General features: G+C 33.4%; 1 non-coding gene across 1 annotated transcript; it reads right to left on the bottom strand.

The window, feature by feature from the left end:
• Positions 1–10536: 10536 nt before the first annotated feature.
• On the bottom strand, positions 10537–10644 carry LOC127202441 (U6 spliceosomal RNA). Its single transcript, XR_007832318.1, has one exon. It is a non-coding gene; the product is annotated as a U6 spliceosomal RNA (small nuclear RNA).
• Positions 10645–15316: the final 4672 nt, after the last annotated feature.

Genomic DNA, 15316 nt, shown 5'->3' with positions numbered 1-15316 from the left:
TGACATTTTGTGCATACCGCCCGCCCCGCCTCCTGCTTCAATGGTATATAATTGCCTGTAAGAAAATAAAATTTTGTCAGCTTGATCAGACTCCTTGACTTGCTGTCCGTTCTTCCCGCCTCTTGTACCTCATTCTCTCCCCAGGGGTCCGAGGGTCCCAGTTGATTGTCCGGTGGACCTAGACACAAAACTGAACACAAATCCTTTTCTTTCTTTCTCTGCAATGCTATTAAGTAGCCTCTCCTAAATATATGTTCTCTTAAGCTGAGTGCATCCTATCTCTGATTCATTCTGTCAAATCTTTCTTTGATTCATCAGTTTGATTACTCCCCAGTTAGATATCACTTTCAAACATGACTGCTTCCTTCTATAAACTAATCTTACTTTCATTGCTTGGGATTAAAAGTGTATAATAAGGACATGTTTGCATTCCATCAAGATTACATGGACCTAGAAAATCTTTAGATGTGACCCTTTACCAGAGAAGACATGTTGCTGAGTAAAAATTTCTCTACAAGTGATTATGTCTTTATAACCTTGCAAAGAAGAGTTTGGTTTAGTATCAACATCAATAAGTATGTGCTATTAATACAGAATAGGAAATAATCAGAAAATTGTTTTATTATGAAATTGAGAAAGCTAGCAAAGTGAAATAAGAGAAATTATTATTTTTTTTTGTGATTACACCAGTTTTTATTGTAATGCCATTATTGATTTGTTGCCATAATAATGTAGAATGCACATTTCTTTTTTTTGTTTGTTTGTTTTGTTTTTTTTTTTCTTCATTTTTATTTCTGTTTTGTTTCAGAATATTCTCCACAGTTGAGTGGAGAGTGTGATACGACTTTCTCATGTACTCTGGTGCCTCACATTTGACCATGTCCCCTGGAGGGGGAGACCTGGTGGCACTCAGAGGAAGGACAGCAAGTAGCCAAGAAGAGACTTGATACCCTATGAGAATATATAGGGGGACGTAATCCCCCTCAGGAACAGTCATAGGGGAGGGGAATAATGGGAAAATGGGGGGGGGGAGGAATGGGAGGATACAAGGGATGGGATAAACATTGAGATGTAACAAGAATAAATTAAAAAAAAAAAAAAACAGACCTGTGGTCCATTACCAGACCTTGGGAGGTGTGTCTGTAGTGAGATCAGAAGTTCAAGGTTGCTCTCAGCTACATAGGGAGTTCAAGAGAAATTATTTTGCCAAGTAAACTTAAATAAGGGAAATTGACTTTTAATAATAGCCTAAAATACAATGTTGAAATATTTTAAATGAATACACTTCGTAGAAGTAGGATGCAATTTAGAAAGAAGAACAAGATCCACTGCTTAGCTTTATGAAGTCTAGAGCTAGGATCCAAGCAGAGATGGTAGCAATTGTTGTCATAAACAGTAGTTATTAATTCTAGAGAAAAAATTATGAGTAGGCTATTCATTGAGTCACAGATGTTTGAAATATGGTTTAAGGACAGTAAAGGTATCATTATGATGGATTTTTTCATTTATTTAAGAGATCAATGCATGTCATCTTCTCAAAATTACACTAACAGATATAACTACAGATCATTTAATAGAGCATAAAATATTTGAAGGAAGCATGATGAAGCAGTGCATCTGTATATTGGGGTAAACAAAGACAGAATATAAATGATATTTTCAGCTGGTCTAGAGACAATGATAAAAACCTTTTCTGAAAGATTTCATGTAGCAAATTGTCCCTTGCACCCATACTTGACACATTTAATTTCATGAAAAATATGTGCAAGTTGAAGTTTAAGACTGAGGCACCCATAGCTAATAATTCTCATATGTTTCCTTGACTTTCATTGGAAGCCTCATCAACCAAGGGTCTTTAGTTGATACAGTCTGCATTCACTGCTATTGTGGTCCTTTCCTCAAAGATGAGAAAGAAACATGGAACACTATTTTCTCTTCTAATCAAATGCTGATTTCTATTACTTACACCTTTATCTCCAGTATCCACAAACCTACAAAAGCTCACTGTAGACTGGCACAACTCTAGGATAAACTGCTTCTTTGCAAACAAGTCAGTGATGGAAACCAACACAGGACAAGCTCAGAGATTTGGAAAGTTTGCCCTTTTGTTTATCTTATCTCAGTATAACGATAACATCAGTTCTGTTAATTCTATTTTGTCCCTCTGCCCCTATTTTTGGCAGTTGCTATTCTAATACCTGCTAAGAGTTGTACATAACACACATAATTACTTAATTATATAGCAGTTGCATAGCACCAACCTTAAGAAGCTTTGGCTTATTATAATTTGCTTATACTGTAAATACAATTTAATACTCTGTTACATGGCAAAAGCTACAAAACATCAATACATTTTGTCAGAATGTAGATAAAATAACATAAATTATGAGCATAGGGGTTAAAACAGAAATGATTCTTGCAAGTTTATTTAATTAAATTACATTTTTGCAATAGATATGTCACAAGTATAAAATGACTAAATTTTCTTATCCTTTATGCTGCCAAAATATATTTTAAAGTAAAATGTTGGAAATGATCACGTATTTCATTTTTTCTCAAAATAATGAACTAAGCATGTTTAAAGAAAATAATTATTGCCCACACTGAACTGCTATTTAATTCCCATATCTTTTCAGTAGCTGGTATTAGAAATGGAATGGAGTTCAAAATTGTTGCTATAAATTCTTGTCTTTTATAGAAAGGATATTTTATAGTTGATTGCATGCTCAATGTCCCATATTAGCAATTCATCATTTTACAATATTAATATTCATTTTTACTAAATATGGAAACCTCACATAATCAGCAATTTCCTCATCAATTTGGGGAAATCAAAATCATTATTAAAAGTTAGTATAATATTAACAGTAAAATGCCATTCCTAGTTTAAAAATAAACAAGTCTTGATTTTCCTATTATGTTTAATTTTGCATGTTATTAGAAGAGAGAAAGTAATAATGTACTTCATAAATTATTTTAAAGATATCTAGTTATTATAACTCATTCAGCCTATGAAAATAAAGAAAGCAGTGAGGAGTTTCATCCTAAATATGCACAGATCAACCATAAATGTTCTAATCATATAAACCCTGGTTTTGCTCTTAGTTCACATTAGTCTCTTTTTATTTGCCTATCTGGACACAAAATTTCCAGGTAATCTCAATAATTAGTTTAATGGTACTACCTAGATGCTTGATAAAATATTCTTATAGATTAGTTGTGTATATAGCTGTTAGAAATGAATAAAGCTTGTAGCAATACAATCACATGTTTTCATCTAAACGCCAGCATCTCCTGTTGGTAAATAAAAACAAATGATTAGATGGCCTGAAATTTTCACAGAATTTTTGTGAATATATACTACATACTTTGGCGTATCCTGTGATTTCTCAACATGTGGTTAGTTAAACCGCTGTATACATTTAAAAAAGCTTAATAGTTGGGAATTTCCATGAGTACTGTCTCTAATATCTTACATGGGTATTCTCAGTTTATATTCCTTCTGAATGAGAAAGACTAGAACTTCACCAAAGAAAAACTTATGTCTAAATTATCCTCAAACATTACATGAACAAAAGATAATTTACTGATTATTTTGGAATAGTGGACCTGGGAAATACAAAATACGAATATTATCATATAAGATAATGACCAAGGAAATCAAGCATTATGAATGTTACACAAAGTTTTGCTAAATTCTCTGAGAACTGAAGCATAGTTTCTTTAACATACTTTATGTAATTAAACTCAAACAGTTCGTTTGCTGAAGGAGAACACTATGCACATATTTGTTAAGAAATAACAAGGCTGTTTCCCTCTGTTGTTATACTACTTTGGCATAATTGAAGCATAATTGAAAGGCATCAGTCCTCAAAAGACAGCTTTCTCTCTACTCTTCCTAGGCTTTGATAATTACTTTCCTCTTTATTTTAATTAAAAATAGTAATGGTGTTACTACTGTGAGTCCTGTAAAGTTGCATTATTGATTATGCTTTATCCATGTTATATAATAATACTTCTATCAAATGGCACATAATTATTTAAATTGAAGTTCTGCATCAAGTTTCTCTCATCAGATACAAGAGAACCCTGCAAAAGAAAGGGAAGATTTTAGGAGTCAGAGGGAATGTAGGGTACCAAGAAAACATGGCCCACTGAATCAATCTACCAATGCTGATAATGGGCTTACAGAGACTCAAGCACAGGCACTGGTCCTACGTGGGTTTGCACCATGCCCTCTGCTTATACATTATGGCAGTTACCTTTGTGTTTTTGTGGAACTTCTAAGAGTGGAAGCAGGTGGGACTCTGACTCTTTTGCCTACACCTTTTCTCATTTGTGTTGTCATTAGAGGGTTTTTTTTTTTTTGCCTATCATACTGTATTTTTTGTTGCTGTTGTGTATGGTTGTTGTCTCTTCAAGGCTGCTCTTTTCTGAAGGAAAAAGAATAAAGGGAGAATCTGGGAGAGTCAGAAGATGTTGGGGAACTAGGAGAAGTTGGGAGAAAGAAAACTGATTTGGATTTATCATGTGAGAGAAAACAATATTTTCAAGTAAAAGTATAATTTGCTTGAATCATCAACTCTGTGCAGGTAATCTGTTAGTTGTCTCTGTTGGTATTCTTAGGGAACTTCTATCTGCTTTGGGTCTGTATATCCTTTCTCCTCACTCTTCGTTCAGGTTGCCTATTCAATGTTTGTGTGTGGATTTCAGCATCTGCTTCAGGGTATTGCTGGGTGAAGCCTCTCAGAGGAGAGCTATACAAGGTTCCTGTCTGCAAGCATAGCAGTGTGTCCTTAATAGTGTCATGGATTGGCTCTCTCCCATGGAATGGATTTCAGGTTGGACCAGGCACTGGTTGGTCATTTCCTCAGTCTCTGTTCTATCTTTATACCTGCACTGTCTTCTACACAGGTTAAATTTGGGGCCGAAGTTTTCATGAGTAGGTTTGTGCTCCCTTCCCTCAACTAAGAGTCTTGTCTCAGTAGAGAGTAGATTCTTCAGTTTCGACGGCCCCTTCTACTAAAGATATCAGCCAAAGTCACCCTGTATGCAGAGAGAAGTGTTTATAGACTTAAAAAGAGAAGCTCAAACATATTATTAATAGGCATGTTTGGTGTATAGAAATGTCTCAATGAGGAGTGTATATATTGTTATTGAATATTTTTAAATTTTTAATTTATTATAATTTATTCGGATTACATTCTGATTGTTATTCCCACACTTATATCTTCACATTCTTACCATCCTTCCTTCTTCTGCCCTATTTCTTTTCCCTCTGAGAGAACAGGACCTCCTCCTCCACCATATGACCACAGCCTATCAGGTCTCATCTGGATAGCATGCTTCCCCTTCCTCTGTATGCCTGCATGCCCTCCCCATCAAGGGGAACTGATAAAATCATGGACACCAGAGTTTATGTCAGAGGCACTCCCCACTCTCCTCACAATGGTGGAGAATGAGCAGTCCATTGGCTATATATGAAGAGGGAATAGGTTTACAGCATGCATTGTCCTTGGTTGATGCAACCATTTGTGTGAAGTCCATGTGTCCAGTTCTGCTGGCCCCTAATGGCTCCTTATGGGGCTCCTGAACATTCTAGTTAGTTGATCAGTGGAATATAATTGAAGACTCAGAAATAAGCCCACACCTATGGACACTTGATTTTTTTCAAAGCAGCCAAAACCATACAATAGAAAAAAGATAGCATCTTCAATAAATGGTGCTGTTCTAACTGAATGGCTACATGTATAAAAATGCAAATGAATGCATATTTACCACCCTGAACAAAATTGGATCTGGACCCAGTGGTCCTGCTCAAACTATGGCACCAGCCAAGGACAATACTTGCAGTGAACCTCAAACACCTAACCAGATCTAGCTAATGGACAGGACATTCTCCACAGTTGAGTAGAGAGTGTGGACTAACTTTCACACGAACTCTGGTGCCACATATTTTACCACATCCGCTGGATGGGGAGGCCTAATGGCACTCAGAGGAAGGATAGCAGGCTACCAAGAAGAAACTTGATACTCTATGAGCATATACAAGGGGAGGAGGTCCCCCTCAATTACAGTCATAGGAGAGGACAGTAGCAAAAGAGGGAGGGAGGGAGGGAGGAATGGAAGGATACAAGGGATGGGATAACAATTGAGATGTAATATGAAAAAAATAGTAAATATATATATATATGTATATATATATATATATATATAGATTCAACATAAACCAGCCTTCAACTTATTGCCAAGAAATAACTTCCTGACCAAAACACCAGTATCTCAGGCTCTCAGATCAGCAATTAAAAAATGGGACCTTGTGAAACTGAAAAGCTTCTGTAAGGTCAACAGAGCAAAATGATGAACTATAGAGTGGAGATCATAACCAACCGTACATCCAACAAAGGGCTAATATGCAAAATAAAGAACTCAGAAAATTAAAAACCAGCAAATCACATAACCCAATGAAAAATGGGGTACAGAGTGATTTGATATTTTTATTTTATTTTATTTATTTATTTAGTTAGTTAGTTTTTTGAGACAGGGTTTCTCTGTGTAGCCTTGGCTGTCGTGGACCTGCTTTGTAGACCAGGTTGGCCTTGAACTCACAGCGATCCACCTGCTTCTGCCTCCCGAGTGCTGGGATTATAGGCGTGCACCACCATGACTGGCAATTTGATACTTTTAAATGTATAAGTTTTAAATTTAGTATGGATACCACATTTTTCTACTTACATATACTACAGACAGCTAAACAATAATTCCTAACTTTCAGCATTGCTATGACTTATATGTTTTCCTATAAACTGTTATGGTTAAGACCCACTGGTATACTTATAAATACATAAAAAGAGAGGGTAAGAGAGAATATAAAAGCAGGAAAGAGAAACACAGAAAAGGTCTGAGAGACATAAATTTCATAGGTGTTTTAAATGTTAATTCAATATTTTTACAGGTACAAAAAGATGTATTTTAAATAAGCATATCAACTACAAAAGCCATTACATTAAAAAATTGACTCGGCTGTTCATAATGAAAAATTTAAAATATCATTCAATATTAGTGGACTATATAATCCAAATTCAGTTCCAGTGTCTCACAATTAAATGGAATCTACTCTACATATCTTTGGAATTATTAATATATGACATATCTCACAAAGTTGTGTGTATTGGACCAAGCACCTATCCATTCTATATAAGCTCTCAGAATTGAACTATGTCTTTAGTATTTTAATAATTCACTGTATACATTTCCTGTAGAGTTATTTTTTTTTAATTTATTCACTTTACTTCCTGATTGTGGACCTCTCTCTAGGCTCCTCCTGGTCCCTCTCCCTCCTTCTTCCCCACTACCCCTGACCTAGTCCTCAGAAAGAGGGACCCTTCCACCTTTACCATCTGACCCTACCCTAGCAAGTCTCATCAGGAGTACCTGCCCCATCTTTCCTCAGTGGCCTGGCAAGGGTGCCCCAGCAGGGGGAAGTGATCAATGTCTGAGAGAGCCCTTGCTTCCCCTACTAGGAGACCTACCTGGAGACAGCGCTGCCTATAGACTACATCTGAGCAGAAGGTCTAGGTCCTCTCTATGAATATTTCTTGTTAGTGTATCAGTCTCTGCAGGACCCCATGGGGCCATATCTGTTGCCTGTATTAGTCTGCTTGTGGAGCCTCTTTCCCCTCCTTGTTCTTCTAATCCCCAATTCTTTCATAAGACTCCCTGTGCATCAAGGAACATTTATATAACTTTATCTTAGTGACTTTATATTTTATAGTATCTATTTCAGTAGGATTTGAGATTATAGTTCATCACTGAAAGTTATCATTTTGTGATAAAGATTTATAAGCTGCTAAATGAACTTAGGGCAGATGTAGAGATCATGTTAACACCTGGCTTAGACAGTATGGCTAATGATAATACAAATTCTTTATGGTACATTAACACTTTCAAAAATGAGTAATGTCCTGAGATTAACTGTACAGAAAGTTACAAATGAGGGTCAAAGGAAAATGTAATTTGGTGAAAGAATGTCAGCAATACAATTCATCTAACATGGTTCTATTAGATTTGTTGCCATTTGTGTTTTCCAATAAGCTTAATTTAAAGCATGTTCATGATGGATGGTATTCATTCTTTTCAGATATAAGTTATTTTTCTATTTGTTTGAATTAGAAATCTTTGTATCATATTCATCATTATGTGCCCAATTAACTTACCATATTAATACTCATCTTTGACCAGTCCAGGCAAGCTAAAAACTTTAATTTCTTAGTTCTCAAAAAGAAACTCTTTAAAACTAGGGTAAAGGCAAATAATTTATTCACAATATATTCACAATATAAATTGTGAATTTTCTTCTGAACTTTTTGGCATACTACAAAAATTCCATATAAACTTTATTTGTCTTCTTTTTAAATGTTCAAATTTATTAATAGTTACAATAAAAAAGCAAACTATTATTTGACATGATAAACTATTTGCTATATGCATTTCATCGCTGATTTAATGTAAAAAATATTCAATTGAATTGAGTATAAACCAAATAATTTTAATTTTTAAAACATAAATTGATTCTCAGGTTCAAATTAAATGAATATTTTTCTTTTGAAAGGTTTTGAAGTAATCTCTTGCTATCTTCAAAACTTTAAATTAATTAAAATGAATAAATGATATATCTTATGCTTAAATAGCAATTATATAAAACAATAAATATATGATCATATTTGGGTACAATATGGTATTGTATATAATTCCAAGATAAATTTTTGTTTTTAGTTATTATATCCCATTAGTTATGACCCATATGAAATCAATTATATTAACATTTTTATTAGAGTCTTATCCATATTAATGATAAGTTAGTTATTATAACTGATTTAAGACTATAGTAAATCTAACCTTCACTACTTATGTATTATTCTGTTTATTGTGTAGTTCTTGGTCTGGAATTCATCATGTAAATGTTCTTGTTGCATAACAGAATATATCAATATTTATATAGTTTGTCTACCAACAAACAAAAGAATATTGGACATACTAACTTACAAACATATGGTAAAATTAAAAATGAATTCATAATATTCATCATTGTTTAAGTTTCCAGAAAATTTCAATAAGCCACAGGGGAAAAAATTATATAAATTGTTCTGGAGTTTGGCTTGCAATGAAGGAACGTGATGCTAATGTTAATGTATGTTGGATTTTTGGAAGGATAATGCTACTTTAAAGTTCATTAATAATGGTGGTTTTCCAATGTGTGTTACACAAAAAAAGGGTTTTATTTTGCTTAAGAGTGTTAGTATAGCAAGCATACTGAAAATACATGTAATACCAAATGGAGTGTATTCTATTATGAATGTATAGCTATTAAAGGAAGAGAGGAATTGATGATAAATGGACCTATTCAGTTTGCGAAATATGACCTAAAAAGGTAGCTGCAAATGTAGAAAGAGGAAATTTTTGACCTTTCTTATTGCAAAGAATATTGCCTGCAGATGGGTATATTGCACATGGAAAATTAAACATCATCATTGTTTATTCCCAAGTATAAGATGAATATTATATGAAGTCCAAAGAATAGTATAAATATTCACATTATTTCATATCATCTTAGTTCAAATTTATAAATTGTATATATATATGTGCAAAGAAATAACATAAGCCAGTTAAAGAATATTTTAATCATCTATCTGTATCTATCTATCCTATCTGATATATATATATATATATCCTTATAATTCCTCCTACTCTCTCTCTCTCTCTCTCTCTCTCTCTCTCTCTCTCTCTCTCTCTCTCTCTCTCTGTCTTTTTGATACCTAGTCCCTCTTTTTTTTCTCCACAATGTTATGCTAAAAATCCTATCTATACATTCTAATCTTCTATTCTAAGATTGAAATTCACTCTTATACACACAAGACTTTTTTTCAGCACTATGAACTAAACCCAGAATTCTGTGCATATCAGGAAGGTGCTTTATCAATGAACAGCACCCTCAGGCACTTTTTGAGTTGATCATAGGGTGTGGGAATGTACTCTGTAATTCCGGCAAGCTTTGCTTTTGATGATCCTTTACCACAGCCTCCTGAGTAGCTGTAATTCCATATGTGTATCATGGTCCCCTGCTGAACTGCTTAGTAACAAGATAAGGCCATGATTATTTTTAATATGTATGTGCTTGTGTGTGTGTGTGTGTGTTACACATTATTTAGAAGAAATGATATTTACTTCAGTATATATTCAAAAGTGAGAAATTCATTAGAGGTCGTGAGAAATAAAGTGGAAACATTGCCTTGAGCCCTCACATTATTCATCTGGTTCAGAATGGAAAGTTTATAGTAATATATTAAATCACTAGTTATAACTGAAAGAAGATCTTAATATTGTGGAGTCCTGTAGCTTAGCAGGAAGTTAGGAATAAAGTTATAATATAGAGAAAATTTAATTTAGTATTCCAATAAAATTCCTGATTCAAATGTAACTCCTTTCCCATAAGTTTTAAAATACATTATTTTTCATTTGAAGCAGGTCTTTTCCATTACAAAGTTTTATTGGTACATCTGATTATAAAACTGTCTAGCCCAGGGGCCCTGCTAATCTTCTCTGTATCATTCTAATTTTAGTATATGTGCTGCCGAGACTTGATACCCTATGAGCTTATACAGGGGGAGGAAGTCCCCCTCAGTCACAATCATAGGGGAGGGGAGTAAGGGGAAAATGGGAGGGAGGGAGGAATGGGACGATACAAGGGATGGGATAACCATTGAGATATAATATGAATAAATTAATAAAATATAAAAAACTTTCTAGCGCATTGATTGAATCAAGTTATTATTAGATGATTTTACTTTGAAGATATGCATTTAAGAAGTAATAGAGATATTTAAGTGGAGATACAGTCTCTTAATTAAAAAATTTTCCTCATGTAGAGAATCTTTATTTGTCATCAGAAGGTAGAAATCCATTCCCTCAACTGTAAAGTCAAAGATAGGCATCAGAGGCAAATAAAAGCAATAGAAGTTACATAAAAATAAAATGAAGGAGAATGGTATAGAGGAATTTGCTGCTGAAACTATGGGGATTTTTTAAATATTGTATTCCTCAGTAGAGAATATTGCATGATTGTATTTACATACTTCTACATGCAGCCAATACATTTTACTACCACTCTTTATTAATGATGCTGGCTTTTTTCTAGTGTGTATTCCTGGCATCTTTATCAAAAGTTCGGCACAAATAGTTTCGTGGAAATACTTCTGGATCTTTATTTCAATTCCATTGATCTATATACCTAACTTTTACATTTAGCCTGATTAAATCTGTGTAATTTTGGTATTAAGTCCTTACTGTTTATTTATATGACATTTCATTGTGCATTGTGTGTGAAAATATTTTTAGGCTTGTTTTGAACTCAGGCAGGCCATTAAATGAATGAATAATAAAATAATCAGTTATTTTCAGTTGACTAGCATATTACTTTTTTAAATAAATTAATAATATCCTATAAACTAATTCCTAGATATCTTTATGATCCACAGTGACATTACGTATTTAAAGTACATTTCACTTAATTTAATGTATTTTGCTCATATGGTACTCATTAATTATATTACATGATTGCAAATAGTGTTATTTATCCACTATTCATGCCAATAATTGATAACAAATTAATAGAAATAAATATAAAATAAATCTTTTACCATACTTTTGCTTAAATAGGGGCTTGCACAGTGACACAGTGATTAAAAGCAGTGCTTTCTAACCTACATGGCTGCGGTTGATTCCCAGTGTCCATGTGGCAGTTTGCTACTATCTGTAATTCTACTTCAAAATGAACCAATACCCTCTTAGAACTCAGCAATCTACTCAACACCTGTGATGAACATACATACATTCTCACAAACACAAATACACACTAACTAAATATATATGTATTTTAATATATGTAATAAAATATTTTTTACTTAATAACTTTATACAAAAACTTAAAGAATATTTTGAAAACTTTGTCCTATTTCTGATTGACTCCTAATATTTACACATTTAGATCATTTAATATTGCTTAAATGTATATAACATTTATAAAATTCATTACCTGTAACCACATATTTTGATTTCAAATTTCACTGATGTTCAAGCTCAATCAGCCTTGAGCATACTTGTATCATTATTGTAATCATTAATTATTAGCAAAACTAAATTATGTAAAACAAGTCATAAGAATAGGTAACAGTAGCCTTTCTTTTCTCACTTTTCAATTACAAAAATACAAATACATTTTATTTTATATTTCACCCTGTTTATCTGAAATGTTGAATTTATTTCAGACAAGTTGTATGCCTAAAACTTTCAGTATATTGTTGAGATATTTAGATCAAATTTTCAAATGCCTGCCTATATTAGTAGTGTAGAAGATAATGTAGATATCTCCAGGGCTTACTGTGTTATGCTCAGTGGTCACTTTCCCCTGGTAAGGCAGCCTTGCCAGGCTACAGAGGAAGAGGTTACAGCTAATACAGATGAGACTTGATAGACTGAGGCCAGATATTAGGAGAACAGGGCTCTCCTGTCTGAGTACTAAGGAAGGGAGGGAGAGGGGATAAAAAAGAGAGGGAGATAAGGAGGGAATGAGGGAGGGGGCTACAATCAGGATGTGAAGAATTTAAACTTCAGAAAAAGCAGGTAACTTATATTGCTAATTCTACCATATGGGACTAGTTCTGATACTGGCTGAAATGTGAATGTCTAGGCATAGACAATGCTTCTTGTTGACTTTCTTCATATGGCATGAATGAAGACTTACAGATGTCTTTTTTTCCTGCTCATACAAAGAGCAGAAATCCAGCCTTAATTTTTCTGTGCATCACGCCCACCTTATACACTTATAATTTCAGGTCAGTATAAAGCTTTTGAGAAATTGTATGCTTTCAGAACAAAAGAACCAAACACTAACATTGGATCAGTCTATACAGGATGCATTCCTCACAGCATACTGGGCATCGACATCCTGTTCAGAGAAAGCGGTTGAAAAGAAAGAAGGGGGGATATAGAAATATATAGGGAAGATAGAACAACAAGTAGATTAGTGATCTACTCCTCAACTGAATGCCTCAGTTGTAACTCACAGGACATTTTTAATTCACTGGTATAGAATTTTGTGTATAGATGCAAAATAAGTTCTAGGTACAGTGGTATAGAATTCAAATGTAAGATTATTTTTTATACACTATACATATGTACATATATATATTTCTACTCTAATTTGATTTATTGTACCCATATAACTCAAGTATAATACAAAGTTTACCTCCACCTCTTTGAAAGTGCTATAGCAAGCTGTTCAGGAGAAATACCTTATACAAATTAAATGTTAGTAGATTAAATCATGGTCATGTCAATTGCTAGTCTGCTTTTATCACAAGAATATTCATCTTAGGTGCAGCAGATAAATATAAAATTATAGAAAGTTAAGGTCTTCAAAAACCCCAGAGACATGCAGAGTATTGCATTTTAAAATGTTTTTATTTCTTTAAAGATTCATTGACAATGAGATGGTTTAACACCTGGCAACACCCAGTCTACTTCAAAGAAGATGATGAGCATCAAACAGCACTCTTATGGACATGGTGTCAAATATGGCAAACTAGCCACTGGGAAAAAAGTCCTCATTTCTAACACAGACAGAATTCTACCTAAAAAAAATCAAGCTTGGATACATGCAGAGTCGATGACCAAACTCTGCCAAAACAGAGTAAAGCAAGTCCTCAATAATTCCTTCCTCACAAATATGTCTGTCAGATATATTGGGCCAGAAGGCTGAAGAAGATGTTCCAATGTTATAGAGAGTTTTGGGTGAGTATTCAGGTAGAAAACTATCTTTATCACCTTTTCATTTGGTAAGCTACTAACCTACACTCCTGGCATACTCAGATAATCATGTTTATTTCTTCTCAAGTCTGTGTGGGAGATGAAGACCAATTATCTTAATTTTACAATGAAGCTTAATTGTTTAGGGGTTAAGATGTTTTTAGGTCTAGATAGATAATCTAAGTTGATAATGACAATATGTGATGGAGATTGATTTACATTTATAAATTTAGACACTCCAAGATAGAAAAGATGTCTTCTTCAAGGCTGTCAAATACAAATAGCCAAAACACTATGAATGTAACATTTATATAATTCCTGATTGTGTCATGGTTCTTCTTGCTATAGGTAATATATTGTATACACATGTAATAATATAAAAGTATATGTAAAACTTTAAAAAAAAATACATGAGAATAAAAAAAGAAGATAATGTAACAAAATTTGTTTCTAAAATCAATTTATTAACACATCATTTGATGTGTTTGAGAAGCAACTAAATATGAAATTAAATAACTACCTTTATCATTAATATCTTGGTGGTGAGATAATTTATATATAATTTGAAATACTACTCTAATTTGGTTTATTGTACCCATATAACTCAATTATAATACAAAGTTTACCTCCACCTCTTTGAAAGTGCTATAACAAGCTGTTCAGGAGAAATACTTTATACAAATTAAATGTCCACTTTGCATTTATTAAAAGAACCTGAAGCCAGATACCTCCCTATCTCTATCAAGGTATATCTCTATATGAGTAGCCTGTTCTCACATGAAGGTTGAAAAGGAGTGTCCTATTTCTTGAATAGGTGCTACTCATTTTTTTCTGTAAAGCTAATATAATTGAATAAAATAAATCGTGTCCTACTTATTTTAACAGACCCCGTGGCATGAATACTGAATTCTTCTACAGACTTGTCTGCTTCACCTCTTTGAACAAATAAGTATATGTTTCATGACAAATGTTTAACTTTGACCAATATATTAATATCCTTTATTGAACAATATGTGACAACCTTGACTCTAATTAACTTGACAACTGCTAATAACATAGAAGGGTGATTGTTATTTGATGTAATTGCCTTGGCAGTGTTGCTTTCTGAAATCCAATAGAGATTTTATTCACTGTACTTTGATTTTCTAATATATCAGTTTGAACTCTAAAAAGTAACAGCTGAGACATTCATTCCTTTTGACTACAAATACCTTCAGAATTGATAGGGAGGCTGATTTCAATGACATATTCAATAAAAAGTTCCCTTTTAAGATTTCTTAGTGGCAAACCCCAGTGACAAGAAAGTCACATGAATTCCTATAAAAATAAGAAAATAGAATTCTTCATTGCAATTTCAACTTCAATAGAAATGAAAATAGAGTTGAAGATTACATATTGATTTACATTGATTTCTGGCATAAGTATATTCAGAATGTATTTTATATATAGAATG

This window comes from Acomys russatus, chromosome 18 (assembly GCF_903995435.1).
Source record: "Acomys russatus chromosome 18, mAcoRus1.1, whole genome shotgun sequence".
In the NCBI taxonomy this organism is placed as follows: Eukaryota; Metazoa; Chordata; class Mammalia; order Rodentia; family Muridae; genus Acomys; species Acomys russatus.
Note: the sequence above shows the minus strand (reverse complement) of the source record. Positions and strands in the feature narration are given on the sequence as shown.